Source organism: Corvus moneduloides, chromosome 6 (genome assembly GCF_009650955.1).
Source record: "Corvus moneduloides isolate bCorMon1 chromosome 6, bCorMon1.pri, whole genome shotgun sequence".
Taxonomy (NCBI): Eukaryota; Metazoa; Chordata; class Aves; order Passeriformes; family Corvidae; genus Corvus; species Corvus moneduloides.
The window spans coordinates 13733907-13751605 of NC_045481.1; the positions used below are offsets into that span (position 1 = coordinate 13733907).

At 37.1% G+C, this 17699-nt stretch overlaps 1 long non-coding RNA gene across 1 annotated transcript in view; it reads right to left on the reverse strand.

Moving 5' to 3' along the window:
* Positions 1-17699, reverse strand: part of LOC116445880 — a 162801-nt gene that overhangs the window by 31654 nt on the left and 113448 nt on the right. The window contains exons 4-8 of the long non-coding RNA XR_004240923.1: positions 16882-17014; positions 12833-12934; positions 11722-11824; positions 8224-8403; positions 2823-2955 (exon numbers count right to left, since the gene is read on the reverse strand). This is a non-coding gene — a long non-coding RNA (uncharacterized LOC116445880). The remainder of the gene's footprint in view (positions 1-2822; positions 2956-8223; positions 8404-11721; positions 11825-12832; positions 12935-16881; positions 17015-17699) is intronic.

Below are 17699 nucleotides of genomic sequence, written 5' to 3' on the forward strand. Positions count from 1 at the left end.
TCTCTCACTTCAGCTCACTGTTCTGATCAGCTCCCTTGGTCAGTTCCCAATGATCCATCTTACTTCATATTTTATTCGGTTCCTCCAGGCTTATCTCTTCCATCATTGGCCAAAATAACATATTCTGTTTCTGTTCTGAGAGCCTACAGAGTTTCTGAAGGATAACTGATTAATGTTCCAGCAAGGAGAGGGAAATTTTGTACACCAAAAAGTGGAATAAAACAGGAGTTATTCAGGAGGCCACAGGACTGAAACTATTTTCTCCATAGTTCTGTAAGGCTCCTAAAGTCATGATGCTTCAACTAGCTCCTCAAGACAACATGGAAAACAAGGACCTAGTACTCTGCCAACACTAGAAAATCTTGAACTCAGAGTAAAGCACGCCTTATTTTTAACTTCCTCTAAAGGTTCATCACTTCTGCGAAGTCTACAGAAGACATCCTCATTCTGATTTCCCTTACATTTACTATTTAATTAGATTTCCACTGAGGAAAATAAATTATGTTCATGTCAGGATGCAACCCTGACTTTCAGCTCCTTGTTTTCCTGCTGATTTCCACTACAACCTTGGACACATTGCCTTTCAGCCTTTGCTCCGTGCCTCCAGTTTTGCTATAGGAATAACTGTGTTTCCCAGTCCTAGGAACTGTGTGAGGAGGAATACATTCCTGATGATGTGGTATTAAGGCTCTGAAAAGGCAGTAGGGAGCTACCAAAACCTGGCCTTGCAAACCCAATACCCATAGATAGAATACTTCACATAAATCATTGATAATGTGTGAGGTATCATTGTGTAGTGAAGGGAATATCTTTGAGACACATCAGCTCTGTCCCATGCAACATGATGAATTTCTCTGTAATGCTTAGCTGGATGTTGGAAAATCTGATCCCCTGTTCAGAGTCCTCAAATCAAGCCTAGATAGACAAATAGTCTGGGGGAAAAAATTGTCCTATTTACAGCCCAGTATATATGAAATTATAATCTTTGGTGCATCTGGCATGCATGGGACACTAAGTTCTGAACTTCATCAGTATGTGTTACCAAGCATCTCCTGGTGAGATGGATCTAGATTTCTTGAAGGCACCTTCCAACAGTCCACTAGACAATTTTGAGTCTGAAGTTGGAATGATCAGACTTTGGCTGTTCAGGTTGAGCTACACAGGGGTTTGTAGGTCTCAGATTTTGGTGTTTATTTTTGATTGTTTGTCTCTTGACTTGCTTTTGTAAGAGTATCTTACATTTTGTAAGAGTATCTTACATTGTAAGAGTATCTTCATTTCTTTGAAAATACAGATGATAGTTCTAGGAAGCTGTTTTTCCAGCACTGCCTTGATCTTCCTTTGCAAGATGAACTCACCATCAAATTAGGGACTGCTGTACAATCTTTTTTATGGTACTTCTGCAAACCCATTTTGTAGAGTTGTGAGCATGCAAGTTTCAAGAGAAGACAAATTCTTACTCTTTGTCTTGATTTTTCTTTTTTTACCTCACAAGTCTATTTCTCTCTTAAACCACATGAGAACAAGTGTGACCACTGAAGATGGGAGCTTGGCGAGATATAGATATTGTGCCTTAAACAAAGATAATACTAATGAATTCACATTCAACCTTTTCAGCCCAGTGATAGAAAAAGATTTTCAGTCACTTTAGCCTGAGCTACATTTGCACTCAGGGTCACCTAAAGAAAAGGACAACACATTCATCTTTATCCTCCTTGAGTTGTGGAACCACTCAGATAATCTATAGTGAGTTGCAAAGTGAAATTAAATACCTTAAAATACCATCTATCTGATCCCCAATTAAAACATAATCTTTTTAAAGCTGTCAATAGCTGCTGACCAGAATCAATAAGGAGAAGATTATGACTGGCACTTCTCCAGTGATCTTCAGGCAGAGAGAAAATACACTGCTGTTGTTGGGTCAGCAGGAAAAGAGGAAAACTGGACCTCAAGCAGAACTACATCACAGACAAGTGGAATTTGAGATCCTATGCAATGATCCTGCTGGGAAGTTTTGGGGTTTACTGGGGGAAGGATAAGGTTTGGTTTTTGGGGGTTTTTAACTAAGAAGAGAAAGAATATGATACGTGATAAGGTTTTAAAGAAGTAACGCTGGAGTCTTAAAATTATGAATCTTTAGAAAATTATTTGTAAAAGAAGTTTTATTTTGATCCTCTATATATGTACACTAAAGTTCCTGAGTCAGATTCAGCCAGTGTCTTAAGAATTTGAGGGAGGCATACTGCTTTTTATTTGCATTTAAGGAATATAAGCTTACATTTATCTAAGTAGATCCTGGATATTCCTCATCACTGCTACAGGAGTTAAAGTTTTAACTATCTAAATCTAGTGTTTGACATCAGTGACGCAAATGATCCCTACTACAGCATGCAAGCTTAGGGTAAGAGGCCTAAACTACTTCTTTTCCTCATGACCTACATTAGGATTGCTTTTATTTCTAGGCCAGAATGAAAAGTTCAGCTGAAAAAAACTGTTTCCTGGTGTGCAGAGGGCTTAGTAGCCTTTCTACCCACAAGCTGTTGCTTTCCTCCAGCCTTCCACAGTACAGATTGTGGCACAAATGCTCCAACCTGCCTGTGAAGTTACAGCAGTCAGAGCCATACACTTATTGTACTGACAAAAAAATCACCAGAGCATTACCTCTTTCAACGCAATCCGTAACTGGTGCTAAGTTGTCCAACAGTCCTTACAACTACATGCTGAAGAGTGGCTCAAACGTGAATTTCCCTTCTCCTGCTGCAATAGCCATGAAGTAAGCTCTAGATCCAGAAAGAAAGGCTACTGCAATTGCTCAAACTCACCTAGACCTTTGGAATGGTGATCCCAAGCTCTTGCTCTGACACAGCGTCTGTGAAACACTCACTCCTTTCATCTCTATGCATTATTTCTCATCTAAAGAAAAGTGGGTAACAAATCTTCCATGCCTCTGCTGACCTGGGGAGAAGTACAAGAATCATTCTAGATGTGGACTTGATAAGCACCTAAAATCAACAGAAGCAAAGCTGGGGTCTGAAACTGCTTAAGTCAGAAAACACATAAGGGATTGTAGCACAGACATAATATGCTGAAACAGCATTTTAGGTACTGTTTGCATTTAAGTGGGTTGAGGAACGACATATCTGACTTTTCTCACTGTTATCCATCATTTAAATATAAGCTTTAAAATGACTAGTTTTATTATAGACCTTTGTATATTTTACAAATAATTTGGGTAAGAAAATCCCTTTGCAAGTAAAACAGCTCATTCTAAAGTTACTTTCTCAAAAAACCTAGAGCTGCTGTATTTTCCTGATCACAGGAAAGCTAATACAGAAGAGGTCATGGCATATAAAAATACAACTGCAAACATGACAGCACAAAATTTCTGGAATCGATTTTACAGGGGTGATTTGAACCCCTGCAGATTTGCACATTCTCCTTCAGATTTCTTCAATATTGGTCACTTCTGTAACCTATTGGATGGTATTATGGCAGCACTGTTTTGTTCAGAGCACAACTCTTCTGTCTCATTAGAATAGCAGAGACAAAGCTGCTTCAAAATGACTGCACTGCATTGACATTTTGAAGCACCTCTACTAGTTCATTAGCAGTACAGAAAATGCTGTTGAAATCACACAAAACTGCATCTGGACAAGATCAGTTTCAAAACTAACTCATTCTACTCATAAATCACAAGAAAATAATCTAGTTATTGCAAAGTTAGTGTTGTCAGCACTCAACTAGCAGAACATCTAACACCATGATTGCTACCACACTTCACTGAAAACCTACAAAAGAAAGAAAAAAAGCTGCTAAATATTTTTCAATACTGTGTTTAATAATTTTAGGCTTGTCTGTGTTTTTTAATGCTTTCTTTGCCAAACTTTGCATTCAAAAGTAAGGCTCCATCCTCTGACAATGAGGTCCCTTGTTTGGAGGCAACAGCTTCCAAAATCTTTTGTCCTTATAAGACCGGTACGTAGTGAGAAATCATCACTGAAATCAAAATGGAGCTAGACCAAAGTGACTAGAAAGAGGCTTTGCATGCAGAATGTTTCTTAAAAGAGGAAAAAGAAATCTTTCTCATTTTTACTGATCAAGGAAAACAATGAAAAGAAGCAAAACAATAATATTCCAAAATGGTTCAAAATTTGTCTCATGACTTACAGAAAAGTGACATCCATATGAGTAGGGCACAAAAGATCCAAAACAGGCCTAGTTCCATGGTAAGTAGAGTGGTCTAGTGAAGAGAAAAATCAGGCCCAGGAAAGGCAAGGAAGTTACTTCCAGATTGTTTTCAGAGCCTAAATTTAGCCAGCCAGGTTTGAAAGCATTGGCATGTGCATAATGAAAACTCTTGTCCTGTGTTTGAACATGGGGTGTCTCACTGTGTGTTTCAAACAGTATTTTTAAGGGTTCCTCAATACATTATTAATTGCAACAAACAACCACAAAGAAATAAAATAAATGAAAGTAAAAAATAAGCCAGCTGTAAACACCTGCAACCTCTTGTTCTCCTTAATCATTTAATTCCATACACCTATATTGAAATTTCACACTATGCCTTAGCAGGGCATTGTCACAGCAAAACACTAGAATGCTGATATTGTGCTAGGTCAAGAGTTAAGTAAGTTCATTCCACCCCTGCTATTTTGTGTTTTAAAGCAGTCCTTAGTCTAGGCAGACTCTCTCTGTTATTATTACTTCTTGAATGATAAGAGCTGGGATTGACCTTCAAAAGAGATTTAAATGGCCTTATCCGAAAAACAGTCTGTGAACATCTATAAACTAATGTGCTGCCTTTACACTTCCTTTCTCAGAGAGGAGGTGTAAAGGCAGCACATCAAAGTCAGCAAGGAACTTACAATAATGGATTTCAAAGTCAAAAATCTAATGCAAATCTAAGTATTTGCTTATAGACTCTTTGAAGTCTTGACAGATCAAGTTTAGAAGTATTTTCTTAGATGGTATCTACATAATCTAATAGAGATGATTTCAGGAACTGAGTAGATGTTTCCAGTAGATGTTTTGATTAGGGAACACCATTTTTCAATAACATTAATAAAGAATACATTTTTGTTTAATTTCATTTAAGTTTATGGCACAATACTGAGAGGTTATAAATAATATTCTGCATCTGTGGAAACATTTTTATCTTAGGAGGAGAAACTGACAGATGCACAGGATAAAGGAGTTCCATCTCTGCTACGCTTATATAATATAATTGACTTTGTTAAAGGACATTTAGGTGTTGTTTGATTTACATCCTATGTCAGTTTAATGCATCAACCACGTAAGGTTCCACTTGTTTAAATATTTCATTTTAAAAGGTGCAGTAAGCTCATAACTTCACCAACATCCCCTCTTCCCTGACTAAAATGGATTCTACAGTTTAATCTATTGCACTAGAAGTAAATGAAGACTTCACTCTTCCCCTTGAGAGAGGAGCTGAGGCTGTCATTACTTATTACCATAAAAGTTGAAGGAGGTGCTAGAAAAAGTGTGACAGTAATTATATGGTGTTTTTCCTTTTTAAAAACAAAACGTGTAAAATTAAAATTGAAACATAAAAATAAATTTTTTAAAAAAGTAATGCTTGTGTTTCTTATTGAAACCATTCTTTATTGTTACTTCTGATGTCAGAATTTTTCTTTTAAGTAAAAAAAAAAAAAAGAAAGTGTTTGGGTTTTTTCCAGGTTCAGTTTGATTTATGTTTATTTATTGGCATATTATCAGAACAATACTTTTCAAATTAGATATACTTACAGCTGCTGGAATTATTTAAAGTGTGTTTTTAGACCTAGCCTGTACCAGAGAAGTTTTCCCGGTCCTAATATGCCAGAAAAAAAGCTGCTAGTGTGTGGACAGTTCAATATCCAGATGGAAATTATTTGTTGCTTGTATATTTTTATTTTGTGAGAGCTTTTGCTAGCAAGATTAAAAATAAACAACAATCTTAGCCAGCCTAACTTTACAAGAAATCATTTGCATAAGCTGAACTTGTTTATATGTTTTCTCTCTAAGATTTTAGAGAATTTCTGACACCCACCCCACCCCAAAACACATGAGGATATCTACTATAAATTACAAATCAGCCCTAAGTAATACTGGGCGTTTTAAAACAAACTTTGCAGCCTTAACTCTCAAATATTTTTAGAAAGAGCCAATATCTCACCCAACTTCTGAACGTGGGCAAATTGAGGGTCTGAGACTGTATGTGGTGTATAAAATAATATAGAGACTCCACAGAAAAGAAAGAGAAAATCTGGAGATCCACTTTGTCTCTTGGTAGAATTTTCTTCAGTCTACAGATGGGTAAAACTACATAAGACACAGGACTCTGCAAATTCATCTGCTCAGTCTCATGAATGCAAGCTATCAGACAACACAGTGATGCTGTCTTTCTTTTTTTCTTTTACATGGAATTTTTCTTACATACTCAGGAAAAATAGGGCAGGGAAATGGGATTTTAGTCTTTTGCATGTCACACAGTTATAATTACTTAAAATCAGCAAAGGTTGGAAAGTGTAAAGTGCCAAATACTATCAGATGTGGTCTTGAACAGAAATATCTGCTATAAACTATATATACCCACGGAGCCTGACTGCTTCCCATAACAAAACATACAGAGCAAGACTGTAAAACTGAAGAGATGTTAAAATCTGATTTTTTTTTCAGACAGGTCATTATTCAGTCTAAGGTATTAAACTACTTAAACAAGCAGACAAGCTACTTTTCCTCCCTAAATTTCAAAATTATCTTGACTAAACTCCAACCACAAGGAGAGAATATACTTTGTTCATTACGCTGCCTGCTCCTTTCAGAACAGAATATTCCAAACCAGAATATATACAAATATATTTTCCCTCTTTCTTCTCTAGCAGATGTTTATAAGACAGCAACAGATTGAAACAGAGATTTTTACCTTTCACTCTCTGGATGACCTGAATAAACTATTTCACATCTCCCTTCTCTAATTTTCTGTCTTACAAATAGAAATGATGACACTGGATTCTGCAACTCTGTGACTCACAGATGTTTGTCCATGTAAGTTGGTATTATTTAATTTTCTTTCTTGGTACCTTGTTTGTTTTTTTTTTTCCATTGGCACTGATTTCCAACTGTTTGATGACTTCTGTATCAGTTTACATGAATGCCAACCTACACAGAGTGCACTAGCGAGACAGTGCTCCCTTCCCAGGAGCTCACAGCTATGCAAAGGCTCACAGCCACCCCCATCTCTCCCTGGCGATCCAGGGAAACTGCAGGGTTAGGCCAGTGCCTTGAGTGGAGCCACATTCACCCTTACTGTGAGGCTGAGGGATTTAAAACACCACATCATGTTTGGTACTGTTGCCCTAGAGTACTTGTTTTTCTTTAATGAATTCATCCTTTTGAGCTATTTTGGGGGAAAAGAACCTTTCTTCTTCATGCTTGTGTTTGTTTTACTTTTGAGGTGTGATCAAAGTAAGTCCTGGCCGTGTAATCACTTAATGCATTTTGGCTGCAGTTTCAGCCTTCTTTGAAATTTATCCCTTTTCTCTTGCCTGTGACAGCCAAACTTTACCTCCAGGTAGTAAAGGAGGCTTACAAACTCTTTTATATATCACATCTGCTTTCAGCCCATTAATCACCCAGATTGTAGACAGTTTCTTCCTTCTCCTGTAGAGTATGATTTTGTCTAGACTAGGAATTAAAGAGTGAATTTTAGCATGGTCCAGCTAACACGTTTAAATGTGGACCAGGCTCTGTATCCTTTAACTCATGTTCAGCCAGGCAAGTTAAACACTTAGGAAGACATTATGCTTCAACATGACAAGTTTAACACATGCCAAAATATGATCTCCCTTGTTTAAATTACAGGTAAAATCTTGGCCCTTACAAAGTCAGCGTAAGTTTACTATTGATTTCAAATTACCCAGAATTTCCCACATAAATTTAAGCATACTTCTTTAAGAAGTATTGTGTAAAGAATTTACTTTAAAAATCAGAATGTATTAATTAATGTATAAATTAATGTATAATTACTTGAGTAAGAGCAACTACTTACTACAGCTGTGATACAGGAGCTGAGAGTTACACTGTGATTCCGTGTCTTTAGGGACCCAACTCCTCTGCCGTTGTGGCCCAGCTGCACAGTGATACTGAACCACAGCTTCTCTCCGTGGAAGTTCAATTTAACCAGCCCATCAAGCATAATTTTATAAATAACAGTCAATTTACCTTTTCAGGAGGTCTACCAGTTTTATTGTCCTTACATTTCTGGCTGCCAGTTTCCTGCTTTCTCCAAAGAATTCCATTCAGTTGGGATAGAAGTCTTACTCTCCATCATAAGTAGTCCTGCTGTCAGAGGTTTCTCCACAGCCTCCATGTTCCATTTCCATGTTCTAACCCAGCATTCAACTGTCATGAGTACTGAAACAGTGATTTGTAATGCTGTGCTCTCACTCAGGATGCTGAAATGTCCAGCAGAAGAAAGCTGATTTGGGGAGGGAAGGTTCTTTGTGTTTTTCAAATCAATTAGTTCTTGGGCACACAAAGCAGAAGTACCACTTAGTTTATTCACCAGAGATTTGACAGAGACATAGAAAAATTTAGCAGTAAATGAAGGACCAAGGAAATAGGAAGAAAACTTTGATGGAGGAGATGGGCAGGTTTTTGTATATGGTGGCTTTTTCACCAGGAGCACACAAAGCCCTTGATCAGATTGCAGACAGGGACAGTGAATTAGCATGGAGATGTTCCTGGAGCCTGAACTTTCAAAACTGAGTTACAGATGATGGAGAACTGCCTCCTGCCAGCCTTCACTTCATAATAGAGAAAAGTCCAGCATTGCCTCTATTCTCTGATTTTGGAAGAAAGCATTTTGTTTTAAAGTATCCATTTGATTAATAAGTTTTGTATAAATGATTAATAAGCCATCAAGGTCTTTAATATCATTTTACCTTGGGTTTTGTTTACTCTCTATTTGCCTTCTAAAAAATGTTTATGCAACATTATGAGGCAATGCATATTTATCAAAGACTGCAGGTTAATGGAGGATGATCAGGAAAGCAGAGAGAAAACATGATTTGCCTATTAAGTTGAATTAGGAGAATTTGGAGGCAAAATGCATGGTAACTGTTATTCAGTGTCTGCCAAAACTTAAATCATCATCTTATATCAATGCAATGCCTCCCCTCCCAGAGTACATTGCAAGCTATGATAGAATCATTTCACACTACCTTCAAAACTCACCTACCTCTTGAGAAGTATCTTGTATCTATGCAGCAGTCTCACACAATATTTTTGGCTATTAAAATGAGCTCGAACACAGAGTGAAACATCAGACTGAACAATGTAAGGCAGAGTACTGCTAGCCAGCTGGAACATTGTGTACATGTATTTTTTTTTAAAAATTACATTGTTCTTAATGCCGCACAAATGGACAAGCTGTGAACAGAGGGGACATAACGAAAGTCAGTACAGAAAAGCCACACTGCAAGCTCACAAACGCACTCCCCTGCCGGGCACTTTACAATTTCAAATTTATCTCACAGGTCCTGTGGCAAAGCTAGGTACAGATGCATCAGCAGCAACCAGGAATAGGTTATATGGATGGTATTCCTTGCCAAGTGGGAGCTGCAGTCTCTCTTTTTAGGTTTGTTTTTTTTTTTTAAATTTAGCACATATAATGAATTTCACAGAAGGTAATATCTGCTCTTCAGATAACAGGTCTGCACTGAAAAAAGTAACAATAAAACTATGTTAATGTGACCTTGAAGCTACAAAGCTTTAGTCTGAGGCATACCAGACTCTCAAGCAGTGTCCATCCTTTTATAAATTCAGCTTGATGATAAGTTAATGAAATAATAGTCTTTCCATATAAGACTGATCCACTACATCAACACAGACAACATGCATACTTTCTGATTACCTCTCATTGCTGTAACAATATATCTCAGAAGGAACTTTCCTATAGTTTACATATGCCTGTCAAATCATCATAGTCTAACAGCTCCAGGAATCCTAAGATCAATCTCCAAGATTGTGCTAAAACTCTATAGTGACTTGACCCTGAACTTTGGCACAAGCCTGCCCTTTCCTGCTCTGTTCCTTCTCACCCACCCAGAACACATGCATCAAATTAACAAGGAATGGAACATTTCATTAGTTTCGTTCACTTCTGTGGCTTAGCAAATTTTATGTATGCTGCTGGACTGGGAGGATCAAGTTTTACCATATTCTGCAGTCTCAGTCTATATGAAAGCATAATTGTTCTATTCATTCTCATGGAAGTAAGACTGACGTACCATAAGCACTCAGAAGATTTCAAGGGAGTGTTTGTTTACAGGACAAATGGGTCCCTAAAGTTTTGCTCTTAAAGCATATAGCCTTTGGGCATGTTTCAGCATCATGATTGGTGCTCGTAACAGGAACGTTCAGCTAGTGTGCTCCCATATGAAGTGCAGAATCCAGTTTGAGATTAAAGGAAACCAGGTACAGTTCATGAAAAGAAAGTCTGACATGCTCAGTACACAGTTTACCTTCACATTAATACAAGTAGGAAGCAAGCAGTTTGTGTGTTAGGTTATGGTCTGGAACTTACAGGGCAATTGCAACAAAGGCAATGGCTTATTGTAGACAAAAAAAGCTGATAGGAGTCACGACCTCAGCTACAGTCCTTTGTTTACAGACTGAAAATGAAGACTGCAGACAGAGATGAGAGATTTCAATGTCATCTGGAGTTGTTTTGGATTTATTATGGAGTAAAACAACTCAGAAACCCATTCCACTGAACCTATTTGTGAAACAAGTTTGCAGACAACAGAAGAGGATAACTAAATATATTCAGACTGAATTGAAGTCTTTCTTTTGTAGGACAAAGATCAGTGTATCATCAAATAAATTTATTTTTTCTTACCAAAAAATGTATCATATTTGGTTAAAATTGTATCATTTTATTCTCTGCCCATTTCCACTGAGAGGGTGCTCAGAATTCTTTTTTCCAGAAATACAACAGCCAAAAGCTCAAGCATGTTAAGAAACCACACAACTGGAACACACTAACAAAAATACACCTTTTTTATTGGGTTTGACCTACCTTAAGTTTTAAATCAAACTAAAGCAATCAAATTTTTAAAGTCTGATCACCTGAGAAATAAGGATATTAAATATGATTAAATGTGATTGCATTTGAGTGTAAGGACTGTTCTTCCATTACTGCTTTGATTAAAAAAAGCAATCTGAGCTGTGAGGTAGAAAAGTTAAATGCAGCAAGAGAAAAAGAAAATGGCTTGAAGTTTGTTTCCTTTCTTTTTCAAAATATATTATTTCTTGTGTGAGAAAATAGCATGATTTTAAGTATGTGCTTTTGCAAAACCAAAAGCACATTGGCAAAATTTCTGTAACATAATATTCCTTCATGCTTTTTAATTATAGAAAATATGAAGATAAAAAAAGAAAGAATAAAAAGTTGTTCTTATGGGACTTCTGAGAACAAAAATAGGAGACATATTTTGAAATGAAAAGTGGACTGGAAACCTTAGTTCTTAAGCTGGAATTTAATTGGTGCAATATTGGACTTTAAAGAGTAATAAAGTTTGTGTCCTCAGGTTATGAGAAGAAAATTACCCATAACAATTTTTTGGATTATAATATCTTAGCTGCCTCACAAGTCTATCTTCTTCTGATATTATCATCATTACTCCTCTGATAATTTTCTGTGTTTCATACTCTTACCTCCAAGCATTTGGATGGTGCTGAGAACCCCAGTGAACTTTTCAGATATGAGGTGGAGATCAGCCACTGATCAAAATTAACTTGAACTGCAGAGTCTTCAGAGCTGTTTTCAGAAAGGCAAAATGTGTCGCTCCTCAGAGATGAGATAAATAGCAAAACCAGCACAGATCACTCTCACCTCTTAATTGAAAAGTTGGCTGCTGATCAGGAGCTGGCAGTGACCAACTCAAGCCATCAGGATGCCAATATATGTTTTGACCTTATTTCTCCACCTCAGAACAGATCAATCACAAATTAATGTTATATTAGTGAAAGCAGGGACTTTTATTGAAGAGAGAAATCTATAAAAAAAATCATCCAATGAAGTAGTGAAAAACAAGCTAGAGAGAAAACTAACCTAGACTGGCAGTGGAACTGTGTTTACTCAGTACAAGTAAAATAATCTGGAGTCTTAATTGCATCTAAACACAGTAACACAAAAAATCTTTGAAACATGACAACTGGTATATGAAAGGTTCATTTTCTTTTTTGTTTGTTTTTTTTTTTTAATGCAGCAGAAGTTGCAATCACTTTTCTGGCTGAAATATCTATTCTAGTTTGCCACAAAGTATTATCTAAACAGGAACTCTTTATATTGTCAGTGTTCCAAACCATTGAATGCAAGAAAAAAAATCTCAAAAGGATTCTGGTTTTATAATAAAATGGCACATTAGGATGAGTCTGAGTAGGAAACATCTTTTTTTAAAGATGTTTGAATAGGTAAAATTGTGGGGACCACACAACTGAAACATTAGCCTCTGCATTTCTCATCCCTTATTCTTCTCTCATTTTAAAAGTGTTAAATGCAAATACTGAACACAGTAGTGTAACATCACAAAGTGATTCCTGGATGTGGCCCTCAAGTGGGTGCACACACCTGAATTCTCACCACTGGTGTATCAATCCTTCCCAATGCACATGGAGTGCCTGTCTGCACCTGTACATGAGGGAATCAACCCTGAAAAGGAGACTGACACCAAGAAAATATATTGGTGTGGTCTAAAGACTAATTTTCAAGCATGGAGCAAGTACCTCAAAAGTGCTTATGCAGTTAAGAATTGGATTTACATACCTGAAAGGCTTTAGGGCCAGACTTCCAAACTAAACATTTGTGGATCAGGTAAACTACTCATGGGACGAGTGAGTCTCTCCAAGCTTGACAGTTGTGTTTTACCTTGGTAAGAAATACAAGGAAGCTAAAGATAACCCCTCTCTACTCATTCACACACATGTGCACATACTTGCAGTTCCTACCTTAAACTGAAAAGATACCTAGGCAGGGAAAACAGACAAAAAGAGACATACAAAACTGTAATTTACAGCTGGGATACTGAGGGCACTGATGAGCCTGATAAGCTCTGGTGATTTATGGCAAGTATCAAAGAGGTTATTTTTCCCACCTGCCTACCATCCTTACCATGCAAAATATCTGTTCTTTAGCTATTGCCTCTGTTTTAAGGACACACACAGACTGGGAACTATGGTATTTGCAAAATAGGCGCAATAACCCTTCAGCTTTCTTCTCTATGACATTGATGACTTCAGTCCCCCCAACAAGTACCACCAGAGCTCATGAGTCATAGTATCAAGACACAGAAAGAATTTGCTGAAGAATCACCTGCTGAGCTCATCAGTGCAGAAGTACAGCAAGACAATATCTTGCAGAACTAAAAATATAAGATTAGTTTTCTAATTCTAAGTCCAGGACCCATTTAAAATGCACATTTTCTGTTACAAGAATGAGAATGATGTATGATGATACCTCCACAGACACAGATATGAGAGAGGCATGAAATTTATACAAGTTTCATTCTTAGAATGAAGACTAAACCTTTCCAAAATGAAGGAGGGAAAAAAAACCAACAATCAACCACCCCCCAAGAAAAAAAAACAAGAAACAACATAAAAACAAGGCACTCCAGGACACTGAAACAGATGGAGCGTGCCAGCATTTGCTTCAGCAAGGGAAAAAAAAAAGAGTTTATAATGGAGGCGCTGAAACAAGTTTAATTATAGAAACATGAATGACATCCCTATAATAAAGTAAACCAACAAGTCAAATGAATGTCCTTGCCCTTTATTACAGAGCTGTGGTCATTTCCTCTCTGATATGAAAGCTATGGAAGCTTGCCTCCCTGTTACTGGTTCTTCTTACACTATCCTGAGGTTTAGAAAAAATGCGAAGCTCAGAGGCACAACACTCTTGTAAAACTGAAGAGCATTTATTTCTCATTTTTAAGCCTTGGTTTGCTAGGACAGCCTCACAAGATAAACAGCCTTGTTTTCATAAGGGCCTTGGTACAGCAGGAATTATATTCATTCTAAATTTCAGCGCCATTATGCTAACATTTCACATGAAGCAAAAAGTGCTTCCTCACATATCAGTATGAAAATGTGAAAGACACCCTGGCTTAATGCTACTTTAAGAGATCAGAATTCATCTTTCAACATGTGTATCACTCTCTCAGTAGCATAACAGAGTAAAATTATATTATTGTTCTGTGCCCAGGGAAATAAAAAAGGCATCTCTTTTTTAGGATATAGAGTAAATTCTGATTGCATCTTATGATTTAGTTAGAGCATGATGCAAAATCTGATGAAATCAATTGGATCCTGTGCATTGATTTCAAAGGGTTTTCAAACCTGCACTGTGGTGGGAAGACATTTGTGAATTGTTTGCTCTTTTTTATCAAACATTAAATCACTTAAGAATCTTACAGATTTTATAAACCTCTACTTGGTTTCAAGGAATTTACGTTGTTGTAAATCTCTCCACAATTTACTCAATAAACTGGATAGATGTGATCCAAGTCAGAAAAGTATGTATGCTCATATTTATAACTCAAACCAAATATCCTTTTACTCTATTATCTGTTTTGCCACTTCTTTAATATAACAAAAATATTTCTGTTTCAGGTGAAACATTTGAGAAACACCTCTTCCAAATAACATGCCAAGCTTCCAAACCCCACGTCCATCACAAAGCACGGTCACTAAACGTGCATTTGTGCAGTAACTGGAAAGTGCCATTTAGGATCAGAGCTCCTTTGGGTCTCTAAGAGCAAAAAGTCTTACCTTCAGATGCTCACAGCCTCAGAAAATGGTGACTCACAAATAATTAAAGCAAGGCAGAGGTTTTGGGCTAAAATGAGAGGAGTTGGATAGCGGCAAACAGAAAGACAAGTTGCTCCAGAGGAGTACAAGCAGCTCATAGAACAGCCCTGGCTCCTAGAAGAGTCCTGGCTCCATGCAGTGGCAGCACCCCTATGCCAATAATGTTTCTGAGGGGACAGATGTGGTCCCTATCTCATTTCTGGTAACATCCTACCTAAAGCTTTGCCCTTTAGTCCACCTTGAACATTCCTCCATGGGCCAAAAATAATATGACCCTTAGCAGAACTATTTCTTCCTGATTAAGGCTGTAACACAAATGGACCAAAGCCAGGAAATTTAAAATTAAGCTGACACTTTGTCCTTTAATTCTAGCTGCTAAAGAGAAGAAGCAGAAAAAAGAAAATCAGCTTCACAGAACAAGTTCTCCAGCCTTAAGTTTTAATGAAGTTTTGGTGTCCTGTTTTTTATGGCTTATGTCCCAGGCCTATCATTATTCAGTGGGTTGATTTTTTTTTTTTTTATATTATATTTTTTGCATTTAACTTCCTCACTTTTTAAAGTAAAAAGAAGAGAGGAAGAAGTCTTTAATGGCAAGTTCTCCAATGCATATTAATTATCTAAGAGACCAGAATGACTGCTTTGGTTAAATATGTACTTACAAATCTTTTCATATGTACATTATTTACTAATAGACTAGAACTGTTCTAAAGGCATCCATTTCTGTCTGAGAAGGTGTAGTGGTTTGGTCCAAAATACTCAGAAGGTAAATATATCTTTAAAGTTTTTAATTAAGTGACATTATTTGAGAAAGAGCAACTCTTCTGATAGAAGCCCCCAGTGTGTAGTTCTGATTTCCCTGCTCAAAGAACTCACCCAGAGACACTGGGAATTCGTCCCTTTAGGTAAAATTTACACTGCTCAAGAGTCACAAAAAATGTTTTACAAAAGGCATCCCTACTTCACAAATATTTAGGAGAGAATCTCCTTTTCTCATCTGCCACAAAAGATCTGTGCCTTCAGGTTTATGACTTTCATTCAGCACTGCAACTCCTACTGGTTTCAGTTCTTAGATCAGCTGTCAACTTATAATATATACACTTTATACTCCTCAAGTTCTGCTCTGAATAGTGCCTGACCAGGACAGAAAAAAAAATCTGACTCCAGTCAGTTGTAATATGAGTGGAGAATGTTTGCAATCCAGAACTCAAATTGATCATTTGGTTTATGTCATTCCTCCATCTTGTAATCTTCCAGTTTTTGGGGTTCAAACTTTGCATTAAGAACTTGTGGATTTGTTGGTGATGTTCAAAAGTGTAGGCATTGCTTCTCACTGCTTGTTTTGTTTAATCCATGTGCCTTCCATGAAAGCATATAAAACCAGGGGACAAAACCATGGCATTAAGCATTAAAAAATACTAATAATCCTTTTAGTCTAGAGAAAAAGTTTTGAATTTTCACTCAAAAGTTTGCTAGTGAGTCAAATTCTACATAAACCTCTTCTGGACTTATTTCCACATTCAAACTGCAAACTACTAGAGGCTTTTGCATAACTTCAGATTTTGTTGTGAAGAGCTTATGCAGCTCTAATCTGCACATGAAACTCAGACTGACATCAACAGCTGGTTTATGCAGGGATCAAGGGCACAATATGCAGTCAAGATCCCCTCTGCAGATAACCCAAAAGCAGAGCTTTGACCTTATAGCTCAGCAGAAAAAGCTTGATGCCAGTTGAAATACTGGTGATCTGAAAATATTCACATTCAAACCTCAAACAAATGTTTGAAACATAGAATAAAACAAAAATTCTTGCTTGGAGTTTATATCCATTTTACTTCTTTGTGCTATCATGAAATTTTATATTTTTTATGGAGACCTGTTTAAGAGACATCATTTGTGAATTTAGAACAGACTCTCAACCTGCTTTCCATCTTCATGCTAGTGATTTCAGCCAGCAAATAATTGTGGCTACTCATTCTGTGTCTGCAGTTTTGGGAACAAGTGGGATACCTTTGTCCATGACTGCCCTGAAGCAACAGCAACATATCTGAAACGGCAGGATCCGAAAGGCATTCTGAAGCATAACTTCACTTTACAGTGTCCACTTCCAGAAAGGGTGATTCTCTGGTTTAAGGCCTAAACACTGGAGAGAAGAAGAAGTTCTTTTAGACTAATATGCTTTGTTCAGTCTCATTTTCTTTTGTTGGAAACTGAGATAATACTTGTATGAACTTCTAAAGTTGTGCTGTTGAAATACTGTGTTTTGCCTGACAGAACAGGCAGCCCATTTCCCAGAAATACAGTGTCTTGTCTGCCCTTAGAAAATAGGGACCAACTGATGAGTTAATTTTAAACTGTCAGCCCCAGCCAAAATCCAAGATTCAATCGCACCTTTCCTTTGGTGAAGGCAGGAATGAGGGCCCGAGCTTAGTGATTTCTCACAGATAGTCTCTACAATAAACTGAAAGTTACATAGAAGAGGGGATCAAGGTGGGCCCAGACTGGGAAAAACTGTTATCTGCAAATGAACTTCACTGCAGGTTCTCTTTCAAACTAACCAGGCCCTGATGATGTACAAAGCAGAAGTGCTTCAGGGTTTTATTCACCAAAAACTTCGGGAGATAACTTTGTTAACACTTTTATGTTAGGGAAAATATAGTTTGCAATAAGGGAACAGTCCAAACAGATTTAAAATAATCAGTGTCCTGTGCTTTTAAAGAAAGAACAAAAAACCTGCTAAGAATTTGCATTAATTATGAATTAGGCCTTCTTGTGAAGGATTTTCACTACAAATTGGTCACTGTGGTGTCAGATTAGACTATACAGCA